This window comes from Lactuca serriola, chromosome 2, assembly GCF_051521515.1.
Source record: "Lactuca serriola cultivar US96UC23 chromosome 2, Lser_US96UC23_V15, whole genome shotgun sequence".
Lineage (NCBI taxonomy): Eukaryota > Viridiplantae > Streptophyta > Magnoliopsida > Asterales > Asteraceae > Lactuca > Lactuca serriola.
The window spans coordinates 148,462,015-148,475,090 of record NC_136409.1 but is presented as its reverse complement, the minus strand read 5'-3'; positions in this window follow the sequence as shown (position 1 = coordinate 148,475,090).

Here is a 13,076-nt window from a genome sequence, read left to right as displayed (position 1 = left end):
TAGAGGTTGTCTTAGAAATGAACAAAATGGACTATCATTAAGCTTATAGATGGCACAACACCAAAATTTAGGGTTTTCCAGTCATACCTTCGTACACCCAACGTACTCCTCGTACGCCTAGTGTACAAGGCTTCGCACCCCCACACCAACCTTCGCATTACGACCAACATATGCCTCTTTATGCCATGTGTATCGTTCTCCGCAGTTGTATGCCCTACGTACTCCCTTGGCCATAACTTCCTCAATCTAATTCCGTTTCCGACGAACTTCATATCCACAGAAAGGTGGAGAGAAGTCCTACACTTCTAGAAACCCATAATAGCCTTGAAATTCCCCCAACCAAACCTAAAATTCATAAAGAACTGAGATAACCAAATACGATTATGCCCTTGGGATCTAAAAAATCATCGAATACTCGAATCACTTAGACTTTAATATCCTCATGCAAAAGGGCCAAAACCTTTCTTTCCCAAGCTCCCAAGCCTTATGTTAACTGTTGATAGGGCCGTAGCCCTGAAAATGAAGCGATTCGAAACCGGGTTTTACAATTTGCATGCCAGCCGCCACCACACCATGGCCAATACTGCCATGTCGTGGTGACTTGAATACACACGACCCTTCTCGCATTTCCACATCGTGGTGGTGCCTCTACCATGTTGTGGAAATCCCCAAAATGAAAATTTAGTATGAATGATGTACCTCAAGATATGAGTGTTAAAATTTTCTCCCACTTGAATTAGAATTCATCCTCGAAGTCTGCCACCTCAAACAACTCGAGATAATGCTCCCCCATCTCGTGCTCCGACTCCTACGTCCATTCTGAACCCCTTCGGTGCTGCCACTACACCTTCATGAAATCTACAACCTTGTTTTGCAGAGTATTCATCCTCCTATCAAGGATCGCCATGGAACCATTACGAAATCATCAACCAAACACTTCCGAGCTGATAGACATGAAAAGTGCAATGGATTTGATTGACCTCCTCCGAAAGATCCAAACGATACGCAACCCTGCCCACCCGGGCTAACACCCTGAAAGGACTAATATACATGGGGCCTAGCTTACCCCGCTTCTTGAATCGAATGACACCTTTCCAAGGTGACACCTTCAGGAGTACCATATCCCCAACCTAAAACTCCAAGTTTGACCGGTATCTATCTGCATAGCTCTTTTGTTGGCTCTGTGTTGTCTAAAGTCTACCACGAACCTACTGAATCAATTTCATCATCTTGAGTACCACCTTGGGACTCCCAATGACCCGCTGATTGGCCTCACCCCAACATATCGATGTCCTACACTTCCTCCTGTAGAGCATCTAAAAAGGTGGTCGATCAATGCTAGCATGATAACTATTGTTATACGAAACTTCCGCCAAAGGAGGATAAGTATCCCAACTACCGCCAAAATCTAGAAGACATGCCCGTAGCATGTCCTCCAAGGTTTAGATAGTCCACTCGCTCTGACCATCGGGGAATCTCTTCCAAAACCTGGAAGTAAACTGAACATCCCTCTCAGAGACCATATAAACTGGCACCTCATGTCGTGCCACCACCTCCCTAATGTAGACATCAACCAACTTCTCTGCCGAAATACTCTCGTGGATCGGAATAAAATGTGTACTGTTGGTCACTCGATCTACTATAACCCATATCGAGTCCAATCTGCGCACCGTTCCCGAGGCAATTTTGTAATAAAATCCATCGTAATCTCTTCCTATTTCCATAGGGGAACACCCAACGGCTCCATTTTTCCGTGAGGTCGCTGATGCTTGGTCTTGAATTTCCTGCAAGTCAACCGCCTCTCCACATACCATGTCATGTCCTGCTTCATACATGGCCACCAATAGTCAAGCCGAAGATCTTTATACATCTTTTTCGCTCCGGGATGAATAGAGAATCTCGACTTGTGTGCCTCCTCCATCAACACCTAACGTGCACCGCCTCAATATGGAACCCACACCCTTCGATGAAGGGACAATAACCCCCGACTATCATAATCAAAAGGAAGCCACCTGACCCACTATGCGCTCATTGTTTTGGTGCTCTTCCTTTATAGCCTCAACCCGAGCCTATCGAATCCGCTCTAAAAATGGGTTAATCATTGTCATCCTCAAAAACATATAACTGATCGGAGCAGTAGTCAACTAGAAGCTGAGAGAATCGGCCACCACAATTTCTGTCCCCAGGTGATAAAGGATCTCAAAATCATAATCCTTCACCACATCCAACCATCTACGTTGCCTTATGTTGAAATTTGGCTGATCCATCAAATACCCCAGACTCTTGTGATGCATATAGATAATACAATGGACAACACAGATGTAATATCACCAAATATTGAGGGCGAACACCACAACCCCCAAATTCAAATCATGCGTAGGATAATTTGCCTAATAAGGCTTCAGCTGTCTTGAAGCGTAAGCAATCACATGACCTCGTTGCTTTAGTACTGCACCCAAACCCGTGATCGACGCATCAAAATATACCACAAAGTCCTCAACACCATCTGGCAAGGTCAGAATCGGCGCATCACACAATCTATACCTTACAGTCTCAAAAGCTTCCTGCTGCTCAGGCCCCCAATGAAACGTGACAGTCTTCTTCATTAACCGGGTCAAAGGAACCGCTATCTTAGAGAAATCTATAATGAATCTCCCATAGTAACCTGTCAATTAAAGGAAACATCAAATCTCAGATGGAGACCACAAAATCTCTCACTTGATCATCGCCTCAACCTTGGTTAGGTCGACCAGAATACCGTTCTAGTTGACATGGTGTGACATCCCCATTTTCATAGAAAAGACCGATTTGTTTATGCTTACTTAAAAATCAGAGTATCCTTTTTGAAGAATAATATTGTGGAATTCGTTCCCAGAAAACATGATAATTATATTATCAAAGCATTTCCGAATATATGTATTTTATTTATGTGAAAACATTGGGATATCATCGTCAATACAGAACATAAACCTAACAAAATATTACAAGCCTTACAGTAATTAAACTAATGGCCTAATACTCCTTTAATCTTTCAGCATAATTTTTCTTTCATATAGCCACTTGTGATACAATAAACTTAGTGGGTCAGGTTGGAAAACCAAGTGATTACATAGGGATTTCAATCCCACAATGTGATAATAATGTATATCTTAAACTTACAAATCCAACTATGATCATTAACAAACATATATCATATCTCTAAAACAATTTATCCCATCTCGTCAATTCCCACGTATAGATTCTATAGAACGATCTTACAAGATCTAGCCTAAAGGATCAGTATGAACAACAAACCGACGACGCTACTTTGGAAATTCCTTGGTAGCAAACGAGGATTAATAATTACATCAAATGAGGGGAATGGAATAAGTTTCACCACGAACCTCCGTTCGTAAAAATAAACAGCAAGACAATTAATTCAGGGGTGGTTATCTAGACAACGTTGCCTAGTAGTGGTCTGGTATCGTGAGGTATTTTACCCCCAGACTTACCCTATCCGATGATACAACATCAGACATACCTGGCAGTGGTCTATTAGTGACACACTTTAATGGGTAGTCTACGAAGCTCCCTCAATTACTTCGTGAAAGGAAAAGCTGACACACAAAGCTCATCAAAAGAAAAGTATGGGGAGATACTAATAAAGTACTTCCATACGCTCCCGTACCCCGACACACTATAGTGTGAAAAAAAGGACTTTGTACATGATAGTACTTCTGGCATATTATAGCACCCTGGTATGAGTAGGATTCGTACCCCAAAACATAATAATACCCCAACACAAATATCACCTACGACACAGAGCTTTGAAAAAGACTTGGTACGTAGAAATTACTTTTGTATGTAGGACATATTTCACCGATCATCAATCTCCTCGAACATAGTTTGTACTCTCCATTCCGATCACACACATACCCTTAATAAGATACTACCCAATATCCAAACTTAATTGAACTAAGCATATCTTTAAGTCTTATTTCATCACTTAGCAAGCCTACGATGCTTATAATCAACTTTCAATATTAACTCTGCTTTAGCAAGACTATCCTAATTTAGTGTAATATTTTATACAGATCTTATAATCAACTTTCAATATTAACTCTGCTTTAGCAACACTATCTTAATTTAGTGTAATATTTTATATAGAGTATGAAGTGTTAAAATACATTTATCTTTTCATTTATAACACTTCTATTATTATTATTATCATGTAAATACATCTCAACTGTTGGGTCAAAAATATGGTTTATACTTTACTTTTCTAGGAAAATGTATTTTTGTGTCTTGGACCGTAAACAACTTGGTGTTTATGTTCTTATACGTGTTTACGGTTGTGTTTACGGCCGTAAATAGGTTTACGGACGTAAACCCATTCATGGCCCATGTTCACCAAGCCCATGTTTCTTATGGATAAATATAGGTGTAAGGGGTGAGGAGTAGAATGATGAACAGAAGAGAGAAAGGAGCTTAAGAGTGTGTGTGTGTGTGTGTGAATCTCATGTAAAGGAACATCATTCCATTCATCGATACATTGAAGATTCATATTATTATTCCTCTTCTCCTCTTTTATTTGATCTGACACCGTCTGTTTGATTGAGATTCCGCACCATCAAACGGATCTGATTGATACACAAGCAGATTGGGGACCTACAATTGGTATTAGAGCTTGGATTGTATCAGTCAATTATGTCAGATCAGGAGCTTATTTGATCTTATTTTCGAAAGATTTTTTGTGTTTTTGGATAGATCTCTGAAAATTAGGGGGGGGGGGGGGTTTGTTTTTCGCGTTTTTCATAAAAACGGGTTTTTGATCGAGTTTTAGAGCAAAAAAGGGCAAAAATCACTGTTTTTGATCGTAATCTGCGAGGGGGTGGCGGAGTTTTCGGCCAGAAGCTAGGGTTTCCGAAGTTTACGGGCCGAGTTTGCGGTCCTCGGAGTTTGTGGTCCGAGATTACGGCCCTCCTGGAAGTTTATGGCTCGCACGTGTACGGCTCGGAGTGTCCGGTTCGCAACTAGTCCTCGCATCACGTCGTCGGCCTCGCACCCTGTCCTCGCTTCGCATCGCACCTCGTTCAGCAGCCTCGTACTCGCAAGCAGCAGCCTCGCCTTCGCACTTCAAAAATTGAAACAGAATTGGGGGTGCCGGGGATCGAACTAGGTATCCTCTCTATTCAACAACGCGTCTTACCAATTGGACCAAGCTCCTGTTGGTTTAAACCTTCGAAATTTTATTCAAAAACACTCCCAGTAGTTTCTAATATCGAAATTTGACACTTTTAACGCAAAAACTCAATTTATTTTAGTGTTTAATTCTTTTTTCATGCAAAATATAACAAATAATAATAATAATAATAATAATAATAATAATAATAATAATAATAATATAAATAATAATAATAATAAATAAATAAATAAAAATAAAAATAATAGTTTTTAATTTTTGACTTTGATTTTTGACTTTTGACTTAAAAAAATTGACTTTGACTTTCAGGTTTGACCTTTGATTTTAAACTTTAACTTTCTCGTTTGACTTTTAAATTTCCAAATTTAGCTTTTCGGTTTGACTTTTAAGTTTGACTTTTTAAATTTGACTTTTAAGGTTGACTTTTGAGGAAAAGGGCTTTTTTAAATTTGACGTTTAAGTTTTATTTTAGTTTCGAGTTGTGCTTTTAATGGCTTTTGAGGTTAACAAGAGAATTGAAGACATGAAAGAGAATCGTCAGGATATGTTAAGACAAAATTTCAACATGTTCAACTACATTCGTGGAGAAACCATGGAGGCTCAGCTGCAACGATTTACCACACTCACTACTGAGATGTATATACCTGGGATCTTCTTGACCAAATATGAGATAAACAAAAAGCTACTGAATTCACTTCCGAAATCGTGGGATATGAACGTAGCTGTTATTATGAAGACAAAAGATCTCAATCGTCTTAGTATTGTTGATGTAATTGAAGTGCTTAATGCTTTGAAATGTGGAAAAACAATGAGTTCCACAAACATCCCGACCAATGAAATTTCATGTACTCCATCTTGTGAAGATACGATTAAAATTTTTCGTGAACATAATGATTTGCTAAAAAGGGAAGTCGAGGACCTAAAATACGAAGGATATCAACTTAGGAAAGGACAAAAACCCCTGAAGGCTGAATTAGAAGCAAAAACCAAAGACTTTAGGAAGCTTCAGGAAGAGTATAGCAACAAGTGTGAAAATTATGACTATATTAAGAGACAAATTGCGGTTGTAACTGAAGAACTTGACACCTTGGAAATTAAGTGTGGAAAAACAAATGTTAGTTTCAAAAATTATACTGCGTCAAGTCAGACAATCGAGTCCTTATTTGAAACCCAATTAAAATTCAAACATTATCAAAACAAGGGTCTAGGGTATGATAGTGTTCCTCCACCTTTCAATCATAACTACACATCCATCCCTATGACACATGAAGAAATTGACAGGGAGGCACATCTTCAATATGGAAAACCAACTAGATTTGTGTCAGGAGGCATTCAGGTTGAAAATACTAATGTTTCTATTTCATGTGCAGGTAAAGTAGCAAAAGATGAGAACAAGGCGAACACTACTAAACAAAGCAATGACTCCTTGAACTCAAAATTTGTTGCGTCAAATTCTGTTACTCCTAACAAACCTGCCGTTGAGAAATACAAGCCACCAATTCCAGCGCAACAGAGTGCTTGTTTTGCAAGTGTGCATGTGGGAACAATAAGAGACAAGGCAAGGATACGCCACCAGGGGCAGGAAGAAATAACTTCACATTGAAGAAAAAGACTTGTTTTCACTATGGAACACCTGCACATATTGCCAAAAATTGTCCTAATCGCGCATACGTTCCCTTATATGCACAAGGCTGGCAGAACACACAAAGAGGAAGTTTTTCCAAAAGAAACCCCTCAAGGTCACGTTCAGACAATGGTGACTGGAACGCGCAGAAGGCCAAGAATCAAACCCACAAGGCCAAGAATCCAAATCCCAAGGGCAAGAAGGGAATTCTAGCCCAGAAGTCTAGTTCAAGAGATGCTCTTGTGAAGCCAAGACCGGTTAGGTCAAAGTCATCTCGACAGCCAGCTTCAAGTTCCAAATCAAGTGCTGAGGCACCCATCGGATCGAACAAGAAATGGGTTAAAGCCGAATATAGATGGGTACTAAAGCTGAAAACTCCCAAATCTTCTAATGACTCTAATATTTCATCGTCTTCTGTTTATGATAAACAGGATATGTCATGGGAGAAAGTACCCTGCAATGATGACAAAGGTCGACCCAGTTTCAAAATGGACTGGGTTCCAAAGACCAACTGATCCCGCTCTGTGCTGGAGCAGCTATGGAGGCATATCATAAGACTTCGGTTTGTTGGTAGTGGCTGTTCCAGGCACATGATAGGGGACATCTCTCAATTGTACAACATTCAGTCCTTTTGTTTGAGAGTATGTGTCCTTTTGCGGGAAAGTAGGAAAGGAATAGATCACAAATGGGGTTAGTGCTTAATGACATGAAGAATTTTTGGATCTGTTCTGAGATTATGCGTGCTGTTCTCAGACCTTATGGATGTGAATTCAATCGGTGAATTATGGTTTGTATTTTCTTCTCTAAACTCCTGAGTTTATCTTAATCTGATTCATTTCAAAAACAATTTTTTTATTTTCTTAATACTTTTTTGTTAGTAATTATTATTGGGAAGTGATATTAAGATAAAGTGATAACGGACAGTCTAAACCAGTGTAAGGGACATAATCTGAATTGTCTAGATTCTATGTTCAATGTGCTCGTAGGCACGAAGGATTTGAAAGTGTTGATTTATATATGATTGTTTGGACTGATCATTCGACGCTCGTGTAGATTGAGCAATGAGATAAACACGGGGACCCATGGGATACACTAAATTAATATGCATCTAGAACAGTGGTTCGAATTTTCCTTGATATACTGACTTATGTCCTTAATTATGGTTATGATAGGGCGAATGGGGGGTTCTGATAAAGTAGGTCTGTAGGAAATTTGTAACACCCAAGATCAAAAAGGCCAAGAAAGGAAAGAAAATCCTAAGTCAAAGGGTCAACTCGTTGAGTCCAGGGAAGAACTCGACGAGTCGGAGCGGGATCCGGGGTATAAAGTAAGTGACCAACTCGGTGAGTCGGCTAGTGAACTCGGCGAGTTTGCTCTGGGCGAGAAAAACCCTAATCCCAGAGGTTGTGCCCTATATAAAGCACATTATAACTCACCCTCAGCCTCTTTACTCCCCTTTTGAGTTCCAGAAACCCTAGAATCGAGTGAGCCTTCATCATTTGAAAGAAAAGAACTTTGGAGGAGGGAATCTTTGAAAGGAATTTGAAGATCAAGAGGCTTGCTTCGAAGGAGAGGTGTAGATCCGAGATCTACTTCAGTTGGAGCTTCATTTGAAGGTAATACGTCGTTACCTTCACTCTTTTGCATCTAGATCTACCTTAATATGAGATTTAGGGGCTTTTATGGCATGATTAAGAGCTAATTGGAGTTAGAAGTTTATATCTGAAGTTGCTACTTCAGATCTAGGTGTGTCTTGGCCTAGAGAACCATAAAGTAGCAATCTTTTGTGTGATGGTGAACCATGGTTGCCATAAACCCTAGTTTTGAGTGTTTTGTGCCTAGATCTCCTTAGCTACACGTAAAGTTTGCAACTTTACGTGAGGAATAGGCTTAGGAAGAGTGGATCCACAGTTTGGAGCCCCAACATGGCTCGAAAAGCCACTGTATGGATTAACAGCTGAAGCGACTAGGCTTCGAGTGGACTAGGCGAGTCAATTCGCGACGAGTAGTATGAAGATGGAGATGAAATCGACGAGTTGGGTGAACAACTCGGCGAGTCTGTTGAAGATTGCCTTGGACTCGGCGAGTCAATTCGCGAAACCCCCAAACCCTTCGAGTTAAGACTCGAATCAGTGAGTTGAGTGTGGACTCAATGAGTTGGACAGGACAAGACTCGGAAATCGGTAGACTCGGCGATTCAGGGGCTGACTCGGCAAGTCGAGTCGCGAATGAAAGGATTCTGAGCGTATGAACTCGGTGAGTCAGAAGGAAGACTCGGTGAGTAGGGTTGACCTGGAAGGTTGACTTTGACCAGGACTTTGACTTTGACCAGAGTGGACTTAGTTAACTTCCAGAGGACAGTTAGACTAAGTATTATATTGATATTGGTAGCTTAGGGAGCTAGTGGAGCAGCGGTTCAGAGTTACCGGACAGCAGCCAGAGGACTATCATCAAGTTTAGTAGTGCAGGTGAGTCTCCTCACTGTTGGTATGGGTCTACGGCCACAATGCCGGCCCATGTATGTTATGTATGACAGGAAGACCCGGGGGTTAGCCCTAGGCATTATGCATGAAAGACCGAGAGGCGACTCCTGGCACACAGTATGTTATGTATGATAGGAAGACCCGGGGGTTAGCCCTAGGCATTATGCATGAAAGACCGAGAGGCGGCTCCTGGCACACAGTATGTTATGCATGATAGGAAGACCCGGGGGTTAGCCCTAGGAATTATGTAAGGAAGACCAGGAGGTGGCTTCTGGCGTACTATATGCTATTGTGTATGAAAGACCAGGAGGTAGTTCCTGGCACACTATATGCGGAGTAGCCTAGTAGAGTAGTACGTATAGTTGTCTTTGTGATACTTGCATGAAAGACCAGGGGGTGTGTCGCACCCCAAAACCAAGAACGGAGGAAATGTTCCGGGGTGGAGGACGTCATGTGAAGTATCACAATAGTGTAAAGTAGTAAACAAGCAACAACATTATTCGTTGCATTAAAAGTAAAGTTTTAATACATGTGTGTTCTTTCATAATGTACAACAATAAAATGAATAATCAAAATAAGACGAGTCTTGTCTGTGCTCCGTTTTCTCAAAGCCTGGCCGTCGCACCTGTCTAACTGGTGACCTGAGAATACAAGTTATTTTGAAAGCGAGTATCAGCCTAAAGCTGGTGAATTCATAAGTATTTAAGTGTCATTGTCTTGTTTTGGAAAGCTGTTATGAATGCCTTGTATATCTTTAAATGAAACAATTGATATAAGTATGAAAACCCTAGAAAATCCCTTATTTCCTACTAGTATGCAATGTAGTCTTCTACCAAGACCCGAATGTTTTGCTATGATAATGATGGTTTTTCCTTCTTTTTGACTATTACAAATAGTAGTTAGTCTAACTCATCGTTTATGTGAATGTATCACAAAATAAAGTAAATAGGAAAATGTACTAATGTAAGTGTTATCCTTTGGTACTAGGACTAACATGACATGGCGGTTAGCGAAATGTATAACCTAATGAACATCCGTAGATTGTTCAATTGTCCTCTGTAGCTACAGCAGGGGGAGGAATGGTTAGTCCCGTAATCGATTCCCTAATATAAGTATTAACTGTAGGCATCCGTAGATGTTCATCAACCTCTGTAGCGAACAGTAGGCTTGAGGAATGGTTAGTCCCGTAACTGTATTCTAATATAAGTAATAACCGTAGGCATCCGTAGATGTTCATCAACCACTGGTGCTAATCAGCTGGGCTTTGGAATGGTTAGTCTCGTCTAGATATCCCATTGAACTGGGATAGGCAGGACAATTTACACAGAAGGTACTAATAAATCATCCTAATGAATCGAGGTACAAGTCTCCATGTAAATGTATACAGGAAGATGTATCTACGTAAAGGTACTCATGTAATGTATTCATGTAAGGTACTTATGTAATGTATTCATGTAAGGTCATGTAATGTATTCATGTAAGGTAGTCATGTAATGTATTAATGTAAGGTACTCATGTAATGTATTCATGTAAGGTACTCATGTAATGTATAGTGTAGACTCATGAATGAACTGACTCTGATGTAATTCCTTGTAATAGGAATAATGTTATGTATCTCCTAACTATCCCCATAATAGTTAACTGGAAGGTAATTGATTGTCCAAACAGGTTTATACACCCTTGCTACACAAGAGTGTGGGAAACTGAATGAAGGATGAAAACTATAATATCAATACATATAAAAGAACATAAGTGTATAGATATAGTTTTCTTCAAAAGGGTAAAAATGGTTTTGTAAAACATCTATGAGTTTTGAACAATAATTAACAATGGCTTGATGTCATTTTAATAAACATTTCAAACGTAATACTTTTGCTATCAAGGTACTTTTAAGATATAAAACCATTTCATGCATCGTATTTTGTAGTATGTGAAATCTGCTGAATGAAAACACAGTTATAAATACATGTGATTGATTTAATAACATGTTGTTTTCTACCTGTATTCCCCCCCTTAAAGCATTTAAAATCATTTAAAACATTGATTATGGGGTAGGAACCCACCTATTGTGAGTGGTTCTAGCGGGTATGCGTGTAGGGATGAGAAGTTCCACGAATGAAGTCCCGAGACACAATAAGTGCTAAATGACGTATAAGGATAAATATTGACATGAATATAGTGTTTATAACATCTATATGAAAGGAAACACCTTCCGGGACTAGGTAACACCTTGACCAAGTGTTGGAATCACATGTGATTCAACATAGGAAGGTATAAAGGCACTCACATGAGTTTACTACCATGAGTTCACGGCCCAAGGGAGTTTACGGCCGTAAACTCATGGCTACTCATGTGGGAATGCAAGTTTGAAGGCTAGGGAATGATTTAGGGACATTAGCTCTAACCTAGGATGAAGAAAAAACCCACTTTCTTTGAAGTTCTAAGGAGTTGATGGCCCTAATTAGTTTACTACCGTAAACTCATGGCCATTTATGTTTATGAGGATCCTAAAGGTCATAAGGAAGCATTCTAACTTCAAGCCTAAGCCTTTAGAAGTGTTTGTGGCATCAAAACACCCATAACTTGAGTTTATGCCGCATGGACCATTTGGTTATGTGTTTGCGGCCGTAATCACTCATGGGTGTTGGTATTTTCATTGTTTTGGGTCCTAGACACATCAAGGTAAAGTGCTATGTTTATATCTTGGCTTAATGAAGGTATTTAGGGCATTTTGGCACCCTAATATGGAGTTCACGGCCCAAGAACATCCTTGGCTGTGAACTCAGTTTCAACCCTTGATTCTTAATGTTTTGGATGTCTAAACAAGCCATGGGTAATCTCTAGGTTGTGTTCTAAAGTTTGGAGGGACATTGGGCACACTTTTGGCCCTAAATTTAGTGTTCACGGTCCAAGAAGATCTTGGGCCGTGAACACCATTTCCTTGGTGTTTTGAGGCTGTTTTCTATCCCTAAACTCATTAGTGTACAAGTCCAAACTAGTTTCATGGCTTAAGGAAGGACTAGGCATCATTTGGCCCTTATAAAAGAGTTTACTCTCCAAGTGTTCTTGGGCGGTAAACTCTCAAATCTTGGGGTTTTGATCTGATTTTGATGTTATTAGGCACAATCTAAGCTATATAAAACAACTAGATAGAAGTACTCATGATTTGGGATAAAAACCCGAAGATCCGTGAGAGAGAAAATGGCTTTTCTCTAGTTGGAAATGTAACTAATGAATGGATATGGTTCAAATTTCTATATATAGTCCTGGGATTTTTGGCAGAAAATATTTTATTCCCGAAATGAACTCTAATATCATAGAGTTTTCGAATAACAGTGTTGCACAAAACCCTTGTGCATCCACTCTCCTGATATCTCCTTAAGTGTAAATCCTGAAATATTCAAACTTATACCCAAAAGTATGGAATTTCACTGTAACTGTTCTAACTTCTATTGACTTGATATGGTTTGTTCAGAATGTAAATTTCGGGTTGTCACATCATCCCCCTGTTAGAGGGAATTTCGTCCCGAAATTAGAATCTATGTAAGGAAGTAGGTAGAAGTGATCGAGTCGTTAGGTGATCTTCCTAATCAATTGGTTCTCGCGCTCCCAAGTGAAATCGGGTCCTCGGTTGGTATTCCAACGAACCTTCACTAATGGGAGACGACGTTGCTTCGTCCGCTTGACCACTCGGTCGAGGGTCACTACGGTTTTAATACGAAGGCGAGGATCTCGTAAATCTCGATCTCGTCGAGAGGGCTTACGAGAGTCCTAAGGGAAAGGTATG